The sequence below is a fragment of the Odontomachus brunneus genome, unplaced genomic scaffold (assembly GCF_010583005.1).
Source record: "Odontomachus brunneus isolate Ranch 3 - 2012 unplaced genomic scaffold, Obru_v1 Obru_scaffold_193, whole genome shotgun sequence".
Taxonomy (NCBI): Eukaryota; Metazoa; Arthropoda; class Insecta; order Hymenoptera; family Formicidae; genus Odontomachus; species Odontomachus brunneus.
In genome coordinates this window covers 450,426-466,832 of record NW_022639643.1, presented here as the reverse complement: position 1 = coordinate 466,832, position 16,407 = coordinate 450,426, and the positions used below count along the sequence as shown (strand labels likewise).

General features: G+C 43.6%; 1 protein-coding gene across 3 annotated transcripts in view; it reads left to right on the top strand.

Annotated features, from left to right (window-relative positions):
• LOC116851835 (forkhead box protein O) overlaps positions 1 to 16,407 on the top strand; it is a 221,083-nt gene that overhangs the window by 35,690 nt on the left and 168,986 nt on the right. The window lies entirely within an intron of this gene.

Here is a 16,407-nt window from a genome sequence, read left to right as displayed (position 1 = left end):
CACACACACACACACACACACACACACACACACACACACACTAACGCGAACTTCATCCCTCTTACAGCAATGTGCTATTCTATATATGTATGCCCAAATTACGTTACATGACGCAACGGATCCGCTTTATCCGTTCGTTTATTCATCGAACTTCCTTCGAATGTTGCTGCTCATAGGAGAAAGTCAAAGATATATATTACATTCGTCGAGGTATTTGTCATATTAATCGTCTTATATACTCCTTAATACGGAGCGATTTCGGTATCTTTTTTCGAAATCTTGCAGTATCTCGATTTTTCACGCGAATCGCCGATATCACTGCGAAATTAACCGGAGTAAAAAAGATTGATTTATAATGTAACTTCTCGCAGCGGTATTAGATAACTATCTGGGAGTGGTGCGGCGTCCGTTTCACCTCGTGGCGCTTTCTAAAGACAGAAGTAATTGCGAGACTTGACTGGTTACCACCGGCGACTAATGTTTACCGGAATAGTCCGATAATTTGAAACACAAATGGGCTACCTAATAAACCGCCTTGGCCCTCCGCGCAAGTAACATCGGGCGTTCCGGACTGCGCCATTCACCGCGACTCATCAACGGGAGTCTCTGCTCGTGACGATATTCAATTGGCGTCGTTAATTTATCGCCGCTATCTATCGCACGGCGAAATCTTCCGTCGTCATTTCCGCCAACACTGCTCATTGACGAAAAACAAACAATCGAGAGAGACAATTCATTCGGCCAGCCAATTCTCATTGGCGTCCCGCTACATTGTTTATATATGGCTTTGTAGTTTTCACGTAAATACGCCCACTCAAAAGACTCTCAATTTCCTCCACTATTTAATTCTCCATCTAGGAGCTATCCAGTTAAACAGGTGTACATAAATTTGACAGCATTCTACTAGCCGATGCGCAAAGTTGCATCCTTTATGAATGGACGTAAACGTTCGGCATCGATTAAAATTGTCTCTGACTAAAATCACCGGCAAATCAATAATCAAGATTAATCAATCGTCACATATGTAGTCACGAGTAATTTAATCAATTGGTGAAATTAATCATTAATCAATGTGTCAAAATTTGATGAACCCTTCGAGTAGAATATCTACGTGAACAGTTTCGTGGTTAAACTATTATAGTTTGTTAAACTCATAGCAAGTACAAATAAAAATTAGATATATTCTATTTCTCAAAATTTTTCAAAGAAAATAGCAATAGAGAGGGAAGAAATCTGGATATGCTTATTAAAAAGAACGTCCTACGGGAATCGCGCAATCATTACTGAAGAGGCTAATAATTAATTTCGTCAATCGATGAAATTATTAGTGATTTTATATATGACAATTGATTCATTCCAATCATTGACTCGTCGATTATTTTAATCAAAGAAAATTCGTATCTGTATCGACTAACGCCCAACACTGGTTTACTATGATGAAAGTCTACGCCTGGGGTGCGAAAGGCCGAAGTTTCTCCGAGGGAGAAAACAGGTGGGCGAGCGTCGCGCGTCGCGGTGAAATTCGCTGATAAGCGGTCGATTACGTCGCGCCCCGCCACGGATTTATTCGCTCTCGATTGCGTCGTCGGCTTTTGCGGCTCGTTCGTTCGTACCTTTGGTGATTTCGGGGCAGCAGCGGGTGCACGCGGCGGCGGCAGCAGCAGCAGCAGCAGCTTTCTCTCACCCGTCGCCGACGACGTTCCGCTTCCTTTCGCACGAGCGCCGGCGAATCGAGGTGAATTCACACGTGGCTCCCGTCGCTCGTCATCGCACCACCACCACCACCACCACCACCACCACCACCACCATCAATGTCGCCACCGCCACCACCGCTACCACCACCACGACCACCCATTGCCGCCACTAACTGCCGGCCGCCTCCGATTAACTCTGGAGGCGTGGATGACGTCGAACGAGACGCATAAGGTCGCAGCATTAACGCCAAGTCCGAGACAATGCATCGTCATCGCTTCAACTCGCGAACTCTCGTCGTTCTATTCTCTCTTCTAACTTTTTCACACCGCGACACGCCGGAGGAGAAAGAAGCTCCTCGTCTTATCGATATTATCAATTGATATCAAAGACGCTGTTGCTAACGAAGATATAAATCCCTCTCGCGCAACACATACGCACATACATATACACACATGTGCAGGAGCTATTTTTTGAAACAATATCTTATTTATTCGCAGAGAGCTCTCGCTCGTTGGAGCTTATTTATTTATAAATTTTGTAAAAAAAAAGATATATTATTTTGTGATATAACTTGCGAAAACGAATATATAATTTGTAATATGTAAATGTTTTTGCGAATAAATTATTTTCCGTGGAAAAAAAACAGTCCCCTTAAAATTGCAATCGTTCGCGCTGCTTCTCGCGTTAAATCTCCGGTCGGCATATTTTATGCATACAATCTCTAAAATCAACTCTTTCTCTCTCTCTCTCTCTCTCTCTCTTTCTCCCACTCTCTCTCTCTATCTTTTTCTCTTTCTCCCTTCGGCCGCGCGAATGCAACTCTCGCAGACACGATCACCGCGGACGTCGACGAATCGCCGGGAACGCCTCTCATTCCGCGCAATTTTTACCACGTGATAACCGTTATTATTACGAGCGCGAGTAATGGAAGCTATGCAAATAAAGGCCGCGGCGCATTTTTATCGGTGGCAGATACACGCGAATATTCGCGTATGTGCGTGAGTGTGTGTGTATGTGTGCACGCGAACGCGCGATATTGAAATACGGCGGACCGCATTCTTCGCGGCCGCGCGCGCTGTACAAGAAGCGTACTATATTTTCTATTAGGCGTTCCCGCATTCGATATCGTCTCATATGTCACGGCAATGACTCTGTTTTCTTGCGACACGTGTAACGTATGTACATAGCATGCGCAATGCCGCCGCCGCCGCCGTTTCGAAATTGAACAATACGCCTCCTCCTCTCTCGCGGCGGCGGCTCGTGATTTATTCCATTTCTGTCGTCACTCGGCAAAGCCTCTCCGCGACCTTTTCCGTCAATCGTCGATATTGAATCGATGTATCGTAACCCTTAACTCGCGACGTTAACGTCCTAACCGTCGTGTGTCGTCGTGTCCAGCGATACTCCTTCGCGCGTCGTTCACCGGTATCACCGAGATCGTGGGACGATATCTTAATTTAATAGTAGACCGTTCGCACAGATGGTGTCCGATAATAAACGGGAGAAACGCAAACGGGTCGATATCGTGACTTTAATATCTAAGGAGAGCGAAGACAAGAAAGTGAAGACGAAAAACCGTTTAACGCATCTCTTCCTATTCCCTTTTTAATCTCACGTTCTTGCGAGACTGTCTCGCCGGCAGATTGTTTTATCTCGATCATAAACGGACGCAGGAAAGTAGCATTCTCCTCAAACGAACGTGACAGCCACTTTTCTTAACAGGACTGACGGAACGCTTCTGCGCACGCGACAGCAATTACCGATCTAATTTTGATGCAATGACTGCAACGGCGCGAGCGCATCGGGAGGGACGACGCATCGAGTCTCGAGTAAAAATCTCGCTGACTCATTTCCACTCACTTCGACTTCTTACCCTACCGGCTCACCCGGCTCGCCAGGAAGCAGTTACTCTTATTCGCAGTCGCCGTATTTTCTCCGGAGGGCGACAGTTCTCGACTTCAATTTGATTCACTTCTGGTGCCGCTCGCGAGAAGTTACCGCGTCGATGCCCCTTGGCAATTATTTACGACGAGAAGAGTCTTTAGAAAGAGAGAAAATGAGAGAAAGGGGTAGAGAGCAGCTCGACCAAATTTGAGATTAAAACGTCGCGTTGGATTCGCGAACAGTGCATTTCAAATGTACTCGCGATCGGCGAATGGAAAGTGACTTCGTCGCGTACTATGGCGAAATTTCGTATCAACATCCCGAGTAGACAAATTTCCAGGAAAAACTGGTCAGAAGCTGCCCAATGATTTACTATTCAGGATTTATTAGACAGTAGCAGAAAGTGGGCAGGAAAGTACTGGCCAGTATTTTTTGGCCAGTTACTGGCCTGAAATTAAGTAAGAAAAAGTGACAACTAAAAATACCATTTCAATAATAAATGAGTTTTCGCGTGAAAATATTCTAATTTCTCAAACTCGGATTTCACAAGCGTTATTTCTATATTAAATAATAAAATATTATATTCTCTAAAATGTAGACAGAAAGTCAAACGATGATCACAACCGACTAACCGACTAGTTTTTACTATTCAGTTACTGGGGCGAGGCAAATGTTGCCCAAACTGGCCAGTCAGTAACCAGAATTCCTGGCGTTACTGACTAGAAACTGGCTAATTTTTTAGCCGGGACAGTGCACTAAATATATCGCAGCGCTCGAGTTGCCACAAGAAGAAAACTACTCGCTAAAACGCATAAGCGCCGAGTATGCCTGCGTTTTCAACGGCGCTCGAGAGTAAAAGTCGCGAATTTTGCAATGCGAGACGCCGGCAGAGATTAGATTGCACGCGATATATCGCGTGTCGATCCGGGAACGTGCACGAGAACGCCAGCTTTTTCTTTCTCGGGGCAGGTTGCAGGCACGCGCGTGGGACTACTGTCCGCTTCATTCAGCGTGTTCATTTACGTCGTTATCGTTTCTTAACTACGCGACTGTCTCTCTTAACTATGTCGCGTATACGACAGTGAGCCGTGTAAACTTATCGATACTTACTGCGGAATTCTTACGCTGACATACATAAAACGATAATTTCTCGACCATCGAGCCGCGCGCGGAGAGTTATTGCCGCAAAAAGTCAGAGAGAGGGAAGAGAAAGTGAGAGAGAGAGAGAAAAAGAGGGGGGAAGAGAGAGAGAGAAAGGGGGAGAGAGAGAGAGAGAGAGGGCTGAGAATCTGCTGAATCTGCTAAGAGAATCTGTTGAGAATTTGCTAAGTGCGAAAGAGAGAAAAAGAGAGAGAGAAAGAGAATCATAGGATAACGTTGTTGAAAAAGCAGAGAAGGAACGTCGCCGCTAAGGAAACAACGTCGAGGAATCACGTCGGAGAGGAGACTGATTCAAGAATGAATGACGTCGTCGACCGCAGGGAGACATCACGAGGAATCACTCGCGAGACTCGCCGAAGTCGTTAGCACGCTGAAGTTTATTTACCAGAGTCTTATAAACGCGTGCGCGTTGCGCTCAGGCGATTCTTCGACGGATGAAGATCCGCGCGTTCCTTTCGCCTTAACAAATCTCTAATTACAGAGGAACGCCCTCGTGCACGTCTAATGTTGCCATCGCGAATGAAGATAAAGAGATAGAAGAAAGGGAGAGGGGGAGAGGGAGGGAGAGAGAGAGAGAGAGAGAAGTGATGCTGAAAATAAATCGCAGTCGCAGCGCGTAAACAAGTTTGCACTTCGCGAAGCGCAAATCGCTCGAGCTCCGAATTCTTCTTTCTCGCGCGTCTACCGTGGTCGAGAGAGTTGCTATTTCTCACACTTCCCAAAATATCTTCTACAGTCTACGACGGGACGACTATCGGCCGGTTGCTCTACGTCGACATTATGCACGTTGCGTTTTTTTGCGAAACGATCGGCGACGATCAGAACAAGAAGACCGTCATTCCGTCGATCTTCTGCGAGTCGTGATGACGGAAATGTCTTCGCGGAAAAAATTTGTAATTTTCTATATACATATATTCCTTTTTTTATATTTTTTGTGTGATTGCTACACAGACAGAAAAATATCTGAAGAATAAAAAAATGTTTATTCGGTAGTTATTATAATAACATATTTGCTTTTAAAGCCTTTTTTTTTAAATAGAATATATACTAGTTTTCACGAAAAGCTTCATTTCAAGAAAATGTATGACTTTTACTTGAAAAATATTTTTTCTCAGCGTAAAAAATATGCACAATTATTAAATAAAATATATTATTAGTACCCGTTGAATAAACATTTGTTATTTCTTAGATTTTTTTATCACAATATATATATTTACTTATTGTTCCCTCTCTCTCTCTCTCTCTCTACTTTGTATAATTTTAATAATTATCTTGTTATGTCAGTAAGCCAATAATTGCACTTTATACCAACGGGCTAATTTTACGTGAATAAAAATAAATATTCAATAAATCGCTCGGTTTGCTTATACATATATCATCGCGTTGTACACGAAGTGTTAAATTCGTGATTTTAACATATGGCAAATATGTACAATATTTGCCCTCTTTTTCTCATGAATGAAAATCTCCTAGAAAAAACAACAATACGAGCTTAATACACGCGGCAGTGAAATAGCCGAAAATATTTTTAATGCGCAGAAGTACGACAACCCAATATTTCCAACACCAAAAACGCAGACGATCGTTCTAATCACGGTCATAATTCTCTACCGCGATGCGAAACATGCCGCGAAACTGCAACCGCAACGAGCGCGATATATTTCCTTCGCTGAATATTGAATGCCGAGCGATTCATCCTTTTGATCGACTGCATTAACATGTTGCATTAATGTCGCGGATCGCATTCTTTTTACATATTTCGGCGCGAAATGCATGGCGCGACGCCGAATTGTGCATTTACATTTTTATTATGAATCCACGTACTTGCGCGTAACTGCGCGCAACGTGCATTTACGCGCGCGCGCGCGCGAAATGAATGCAAACAGGTCTGTCGTGACGCCGGTTTTTAGCGGACGGTACCGATGATCATTTTGAAGTATATTATAAAACCCGCCGGGACGCAAGTGTGTGTATGTGTGTGTGTGTGTGTGTGTGACAGGAAGCGTGACGCAAAATAATAAAAAAACCTCAACGCAAAACTACGTTTAACTCGAACGAGGGATTATGTACGCGTATTAATTATTCGGCTAGTTTGATTAGCCCGTTCGATCTCGCGGATAAACATCGAATTAGAATCGTAGACTGTCATTAGTTCGATAACATTTAGCGAAATATTTACGGGAAAGCGCGGGTTGACGCGATGCAAATGATAAAAGCTGAAGTTGCTCCATTTGAAATTGAGTGAGCATGCGCGACACACGCGGTCGCGATAAAGTTGCAATAAAACTTCCCGTCCAGATAAAATTAACCGAAGTAAAAAAATATATATATACTCTTCACTTAAAACTAATATCCTCAAATTAACTAGCAAATTGTGAGTTATAATTATCGTAAATTATTGTAATTTACTGTCGTGAAAACATTGAATCTTCGGACGCGCACAAATTGTAGAAGCGAAATACGACTTGTGAGAAATTAATTCGAGAGACCGCCGACGTAGTGCGTTCATAAATGACTGAAGATGCCATCGACCGTAACTTACCAAAGAAGAATCCGAAGAAAGTCAAATTTAACGTTTAATTGTCATGACATTTAATACCGGATCTTAAGTGGTAGGTGGGTGACGGCTTCCGAACGAACTTTTGCCGGAGGAAAACTTGCTCAGGATTTCGACGCGGGTTCCGCGGGGTCTAAAACGAATGTTGCGGAAATACGCGGCGTAATATCGAACAACGAAGTCGTTGCTCGCAGTTCAGTGAAAATGATTGACGGCATTCACTTGCCCAGGTGGCAATTAATTTACTCGATCAATTTTTCGTATTTTTTCTAGATTTATCTATGATAAAACGGCGGTAAACAATAATAGATTAAATGAGACAGGCGATCGGGGAATTAATTAGGTTAACACGTTGAGAGACTGCTATGGTGGTCGCGTTACAATATCGCTGTGTCTCATTGATTTACATGTAAAACGTAACCGTAGCGTAAACATAACTTAATGAGATATAGCTGATAGAGAGAGAGTCAATGAAATGAACAAACGAATATATGCATCGTGAGTTGCATTTGTTTACCGCGTACTTGTTGATTGCAACTTGAATCGAGCATTGAAATAATCAGTGAAAATCAACGTGACAGTCAACCTGTTTATTAGGTTACTAATTGACATCCACGAAATCGACCTATACTAACAAATGTACGTGAATTTGGTAGCAACTATATATACTAGTCGATTTGTAAACGTTGTGTTCCCTATGATGTACGAAGTAAAAAAATGGCCTTGTCACAAGGCGAGAAATATCTGGATACAAGAAATTGGCTAAGATAAATAAGTGACTAGCAAACATTGCGATTATCGCATATGTTTTGTATTTAATTAATATAGATGACAGAATTTCTACTTGAGCTGTTTGTGAAAGTAAGGAAGTCTCTCTGCGACGCCCATCAGGATTAAAGTCAGTCGCACTTATAAAAGTTCACTGTGACAGGAAAGACTAACGACGAGAGACAAGTGAATATATAATCCTCACACCCACCTAAATTTGCTATCAGATGTTGCTGGAATGCCGCTGTTGTAAATTCTACATATTACAGATAATTTTCAAGCAGATACAAAAAAAAACAGCGGTAATAACTGTGACATTTAGAATTCTGTCTGGACTGGCAAAACATTCTTTTGAGAGACGCGCGAAACACGTGCCGTCGAGACACCCGATACAACGACGCAACGGCGCAGTCAACGTTCATCACGAGGAGAGGAATCGTCAATGCGCGCGATCGTTGTCACGACGGTGTATATGCGCGCGTGTGTGTATGTGTGTCACGTATCTGTGTATCACGTATATGTACTTGCGCGTGCACGCAATAGCAGCGCCTGTTTATCACTCGTGGCCGCACGTTCAGGCGGCCACAGTCGTATTATCATCTTGATGATCTGACCCCTCGTCACCCTGTGCGTATCGCGTCGTCTTATTTTCTGTCTCTCTCCTGTGCTTACATCTTCTCCCCACCGCTCTTTCTCTCACCGCTCCATCTTTCCGCGCGACTTCACGTGCACTCTTCTACGTCGTGCCTCTCATTCAACAATGTCCTCCTCTCTCGCGTGTGTCCTCGTCGCAGACGACTGTACCGATCTATACTTATGCTAGACGGCCGACATCCGTTTGGCGGCCACTGCCGCCGTCGCCGCCGCCGCCGCCGCGTTGCGCCAAAACCGAACGCACGTAGAAGAAAGCTACTTCTATCATGTTTGTACAATCAGTCATTATTAAGGTAAACGTCCCAGTGATCGAACATACATGTTCTAATGATTAACATATTAATTTTGTATTTTCTTTATTAAAATGCTTTTCGATATACAAAACAACAATATAATAAATGAAAAGAAATATTTAGTTACTTTGTGATTTTGTTTCATTTATTGATAAGCAACTTAACAAACACAAATATATTATTAATAATTCAATTATCGGTACACGTTCAATCACTAGGACATTTATCTTAGTTGTCTGAGAAATTGTGACTTCGAAATTCTGGAACATCTAGCCGCGATCTCCCTTACTGAGTGAAATGCAACGAGGTAGCGCCATGAGATTATTTTCAAATTAATATTTATTATTTAAATAGTGAAATTAATATATGGAAATGTAATTTTCGATAAATAGTAAATTTATTAGTAGCTCTCTTGATGCGCCACTGGAAAATGCGCCCCTTAAGCGTCGTGAAAATATACATCCAGTGAATAAACTCCTTGAAAATGGAAGTAAGAAATTACACTTATACACCTTCAGTCTCTTTTCTACAAGCACAATCATCAGTTTCGTTAGGTTCCCTTTCCCTCGCGTTCTCCTCTGTCGTGTCATAATTAAGAGTTCATTATTGAAATTAAAGGCGTGAGGGACGAGAGGCGCCGTTATTTTCTCTGTTGGTTAATTGGCGAGAGACGACGCGAGTTCTCACCGTATCAACGAGAGACGGCGGTAACTCTCCGCAACGTTGCAAAAATAATCACTGCGCCGGTGCGCTAAACCCCCGACGATATATAGACGTCTTTCCGATTAGGGGGCACAACTGAAACGAAAAAAAAAAATAGGAAGAAAGAGGGCAAAAAAATTAAATAAAAGGGGGCCCGGTCGGCCGGATCGGCGGCGGCGGCGGGTAACGAACCGACAACGCGCCGAATATTGTTTTTCCGAAGAATTATTCTTTCGCGTTCGCACGCACGCACGCACGCACGCATGCACGCACGCACGCACGCACGCACGCACGCCACGTCACGGGAAGCAAATGCTTGCGCTACGTTTAATTGGCAAATGCTTCGAAAAATACGAGCCCTTTAATTATTTCGAGCCACACACGTATGTATAGCACCGCGCGCGTACCGGCCGGCAGCCCGGCCCCGGCGGCCCGCATATACGGCGGCCATTGGCTTCGTTATTATAAACAGAAAATATCCGCCGCGCATTTTTTCGCGTAATCCGATGTTTCGTGCATGCGAGAGAAATTGCACGTCGGCGAACTTCATAACGGGCCGGCCGCGTACGTGGATAAACATTTTAGTGTAATTATTGCGAAACATTTTGTGCTCCTGACATGCTATCGTCCAATCATCGCCCGTTCCGCCGCGGCGGCCGCATCGCTGCCGTTGCTACCGCCGCCGTTGCTGCAGGTTCACGGTTCGTCAGACGTTGGTTTAACGAATTAGCGTGGCACATTGGCTTAACGCGATCGCGCGCTGGCCGGTAATTAATATCGATCTTAAAGCCGTGACGCGAAAGTCGAATTATTTTCATGCCGCGGCAGCCGATCGGCGCGAGTCGACGGGAAAAATCGCAATTTTTCAGCGAGCTCCTCGCGATATTTCTTCGCCTTCAGATTTGCGCAGGCGTTCCTTCTCGCTCTTAACTATTTTTTTTTCTTTTTTTTTAACACGTTTTTCTTTCATCCTCAACGGAGGCTCTTAAGAATGCGCTCTTCATTCGGTACAAAGAATACGATCGGTTGTGACGAAAGAAAGAGAGAAAGAGAGGGAGGGAGAGAAGAAAAAACAGAAGAAAAGGCGAAAAGAAAACGCGACAAGGGGTTAAACGTCGACGATTACATCGCAAAAGCGCGCGAACAATTCAGCAATGCTTGGAGCTCTCGAGTTTTCCCTCTCTCTCTCTCTCTCGCTCTCTCTCTCTTCGTCCCCCACCCTCTCTCGCAACGATAATAGCGGCGTAATTGCACGCGACCGCGTTCTACGCGTCTTCGCGGGTTAAGCCGCCGGGCTTTACGTAATTCAACGTTAGGCACGGACGCGTGTTTTTCCCGCATGCAAAAGTCGATGTGTACACACGACAAATCTTCGCGCGAGCCGCGTACACGTACACGTGTGAAAGATGCAAACGGCGCCGCAAAGACGGCAGGAAGCTTTTCATTAAGGTGTGTGACCAGACGTCCCATTTTTCCCGGAGCAGTCACAGTTTTTTTTCGAATGTTATCTAAGACGTCGGTTCGTCCCGGATTCGATAAAACTGTTCCGGTTTACTCCGGTTCAGACGATTTTTCAATATTTCTCTCTGACGAAGAGAGACTTTCTCAAAAAAAATTCACAGTTCTGCTAAGTATCACGCTTTGTTCTTTGATTTTATCTTTTTAGTTTTAAGTACGTTAAGTAAGTACGTAACAACAGTTTTATTTTAGCAATACTTTCTATTTTTACCATACACAGCAGATCTCGATTGTTGTTAAATTATTTTCCTATTGTCTGTAAACAAAATATTGTTTCAAGTGTATTTACAGAAATAATCTTCAACGATATTTCACTCCCCGCTTCAGACTTGTGAAGTGTCCCGGATTTAGGGATGAGAAATCTGGTCACCTTATTTTCATACAACGCGTCCTCGATCGTGTGCGTTCTCCGTATACGCGCGTCCGTTCGTCCATCCATCCATCCGTTCGCGCATGTCGATGTGTGAGGGGTATATCGTAGAATGTTTGCGCTCACACTCTTGCGTCGGCGCGTTGTGCAAGAGAACGCAGTATCTCTTTCTCTCCCGGAGGCCCGAAAGCGCGCCTCCGCAGGGCCAGCGACCTCGTTCGAGCGAGCTCCGACCCGGGGCCTCGGGGTCCGCGGGCCTCAACGGTCGTGAGAAGCCACGACGAGCTGAGGGTCCGACGAGAAGAGCAGCGTGGCTCTTGCCGCCGAGCGGCGAGCAACACCACGTGGTTGAGCGCGGCGTCCTTGGATTCTCTCTCTTTCTCGGCCCTTCGTGCAATTTACATTCGTCTCGTAACCAGCCACCGAAGGCCGAGCGGAATATATCCGGCAGTGGTGAGAGAGGCCCTGAGGCCTGAGACGAACGGGACGATCGCGTCGGATCGCGCGGCATGCCGCGCGTTTTTGGACGAGAGCGGACTTTGCATGCGCGAGCGCCGATTCGAAAAAGGGGGACGGGAATTTCGGCCTGCGAACGGCACCTCGCCGACGTTTGATCAGGAATTTGATAATCATTAATCCTTCATTATACGTACTGTTTTCAAGTAAATGTTACTTGCTTCAAGTATTCTATATTAGGTTAAAATTCGGTTTGTTTATTGCACAGAATCAAACCAACTTTCTCTTCGATCAAATTTTAAAATATTCATGTGAGGAAAACAAATTCTTCTTTTAGACATATGATAACGAGTTTCTCTAAAATTTGTGATAAGTATACTTGAAGACTATTATCAAAAAAATATTCTTCGTTGAAGATAACCTCTCCTTTGTTTCCTTTTCTTTATTGTAATCTTTATTTTAACTACGTTCAAGATAACTATTACTCAAAAGAAATATAAACTGAGTAGTCACTTTTCTAGCAGTAAAATGATATGTTTCTGCACGCCTCACCTGCTCTACAAGTTTAATGTGAAAGTTATATATTATTAATAAAATATATAGACTTTTGCAATATTCGTAATCTTTTGTTTATATTATATATATTTTCGGAAAAATAATATCAATCTTGGCAAAACATAAGTGGTAAACTAGGCGCCTAAAACAAGATAAAAACGCAACTTTCTTACTTTATTTGTTATCGATTTAAATATTGCAAATCGTAAATATTGAACTGCTCGAAATCACCGTGAGATAAATGATCCATTCTGTTGAATAATTTTACAATAATAATCATTATTTTAATAATGATACAAATATACAAGCCAATGGCTATAAAATATCAGAAGGTATACTAAGAATTAGAATAGATTTCGAGAGAAAGAGAGAGAAAGACAAGTATATCCGATACTCTTCAAATATCTACTAGAGTATGTGAGTGCTCGAAAGAAGTGAAATGCATGAGCGAATAACGGACTGGTCGAAATGTCAACGTGGGTCACCGCAAAATTTTCACTCGTCCGACGAATCCGCGGGTATTACTGCAACGGAAAGGACGGTCTCTCGTTCACACCACGAATGTACCTCGTCGTACACTTATCATTCCGAGACGAGCGTTTGCACCAATCACGGGTACCCGCGCGTTCGCGATATAAAATATCCTCCTTGGGTCGATAGTGCGTTATCTCAAGTTGAGTACTTTATCTCTCCCGAATTATGTAATTCCACCGACGCTTCGTGCCGCGTGCGCGCGCGTGACGCCAAAGCTGTAATAAATCCAGTTTATAATCGTCGGCCAATATCTACCCGCGACGTGCCTCTTCCTTCTCCTCCTTCTCGACGTGCGCGATATCAGTGACGATCGACGTCGATTTCACACGTATTTCCATACAGATCTTACGATGAGAGAGGAAGCGCTGTGTGTACACACAATCCACTTACTCCTCCAAGTTGTCGGCGCAATCTCGGGCCCGGCGATTTCGTCGATCTCGTTTGATCGCAGATAAGGGTGTCCCCGAGGGGCGCGCGGCCGTGACGCACCGACGTATTTATTTCTTGTCTGACGGCGCGTATTTGCGCTCGACGCTGCATCGCCGCGATTTCGCGAGCAACGTCGATCCCCTACCCGCCCGTTGTATTTTAATAAACCGGCTGCAATCTATAGGCCGCGCGCTGCCTCATTGTATCTGCGTCGCGGGAGCAGTAAGCCACGTCAAACAGAGCGGCGCGATGATAACGGACCCGATAACGCCCTCGCGATAACTTCTCTGTGCGCCCCACTCTCTGCCTCTCTGTCTTTTTCTCTCGTCACTCATGAGTGACATCAAGCCACCGAAATGCGCTCTCATCGCGAGGACTCGCTTCTTTCGTCGCGTCGACAATTCAAGACTTAATAAAAATAGCTGTCCATGTGACAAAAATAAAATTCTAGGGAAATGCTTTTTTTCCTTCAAGGCGATATACAGGATGACTCCGAACGTTCCGAACGACTCTGAGAACTTGGAAGAAATTTAATTCTGAACAAAAAATTTCGTATAAACGTGGGTCGAAAAAAATGCTCGTTTAAGAAGTTAGCCCCCAGAAATTTCTACAATCACGTTTTTTCAATACATTTTTTGCTAATGTCTAGGAACAACTTTGTGAACAATTTGGTTTTGATATTTTTAGTTTAAAAAGGCATACTTTCCTAGATATTTGTAAAAATATATTAAAAAAATGTGATTTTAGAGGTTTTTAGGCGCTAACATCTTAAGGAACCATTTTTCGACCCATATTTATAGGAAATTTTTTGTTCAGAACTAAATTTTCTATAAAATCTTAAAGTCTGGCTAGAATGTTAGAGGCCACCCTGTATATATTTATCTGATAAGAAGAGGACGGAAAATACGCTGATCGTGTATTCATGTAAATGCCACAAATACCATTATTGATAGATTTTCATTGTTAATTTCTAGTCGACACAATTCCTTGTCGACACAAGTCTCATTTTATCTTAACGATATAATATCGTTTATTGCACGAAAATTAATATACGTAATCGATGGACTTGGGACGATCCGTAATTCGCGGCAGAAAATCCCGGGTCGGAATTTTAATTGTAAGAGAACATCTGGAGAGTCGCAATGATTTTGTGCGCAAAATCATGAATCCGGCTTGTCGCGTTTGTATCTCGCGATTAAATTTAAATGGTTCCAATGTGTTATTCCCGTAAGATCGGTTCTGTTCTGTTTCGGCCTCGTGTGTTTCGTTTAAGAGAGAACGCACATTCCTTATCGAAAATTTAATTCTCCCCGTATGTGTCCGCGAATTAATGACACTGATACATAATACCACGATACACACTTGAGCTTTAATGTCTCCTAATTTGCCGGCACTTGTATTTTAGCCGGGTTTAATTGCTCGCAATATTTCGGCCGCGAGCCGAAAATCGCCAAAGACGATAACGCCGATAAACGAGCGCGCGCAGTGTGCCTCGATTCCTCGCTGTCGTTGTCGTCGCGGATTCTGCGACCGAAATTCAAATTAGCCGCGATTCATCTCGCGAAATGCACGTACACTCGCTCCCTCGGGAACACTTGTGGAAATATCGCGAGAATGGATCACGGGTTCATCGCGTTATTAAGAAATGTTTGTTATATACTCGTTTCGTGTACTTGTAAATTGGTCAAACTGAACATAACCCTTAGGTATTAATTAAATGACATTTGTGCATTATACCGCGCACAGTCATTCACCAATCTTCTTTAATTAATAACTTAAAAGTCTATGTAGTTATTTGCAAAATGAAGAGAAATTTTATGTTCAGTTTGACTCTCTCTCTCTCTCTCTCTCTCTCTCCCTCGCACGCGCCGCTCTCCGAATACCTCGAGAATAAATTCGATTCGATCGAGATCAGTATCGCGCGCGACGCTAAATCCAAACCTCGCTGGAGCGTCGCGGTGGTCTCGAATCCGCGTCAGCTTCTAATTTGCATATAGTATCGTGTGACGCAACTTAAATCGATTTTGAACGAGCGGATGCGAAGACGGGTATTAAATCCTCGCTCTCGTCCTCGGCTCACTCCTGTAAGCGATTAATCCGATACACCAATGTTGGGTCGGTCAAAAACGCACAGCCTTTTTCGGCAGCGCGAAACAATGTTGATTAAACAAGTAGAAACAACGTAGATTAAACAAGAGAAAGAAAGAGAGGGATGGGAGGGGGAAGTGTTTATCATTGGAGAGAACATTTTTCCGCTTTAAATCTCGATAGCGAAAATGTCGCTATCACTGTCGCGGGAGTTGGTCGCTTTTCGCGAGCGTACGCTTTAATCTCGTCGTTTGCTCGTCACCGCGCCGACGTGACAATGACCTTTGACGAGAAAGAGAGAGAGAGAGAGAGAGAGAGAGAGAGAGAGAGAGAGAGAGAGAGAGAAGAGAGAGAAAGAGAGCACGCGATGTTCGTCTCGAGTTCGAAAAGAACTTTTCCCTCGAGGAAGTAGAAAGGAAATTCACTTGAGAACTCATACGATCGCAGATTGGGGGGATAAATTAATTAAGGTTAACTTAGTAGTCAAGTCCCAATGAACGTTGGTCCCGCCAGTAGCCTGCGATCGTTGGCTGTACACTCGCTCTCAAAAAGGTTGTTGGGGTTTTACTTGTGAGTTTAGCATCATATCCGTCCTAAACTCACAAACAAAAGTCTAACAACTTTTTGAGGGCGAGTTTACATACTAGAACTCCACATGTGGTTATAATTACATAAGAATCCAATCTACAAAATTATGATTTTATCATTAATGAGTAGTCCATATGTCTTTCTATATAAAACAA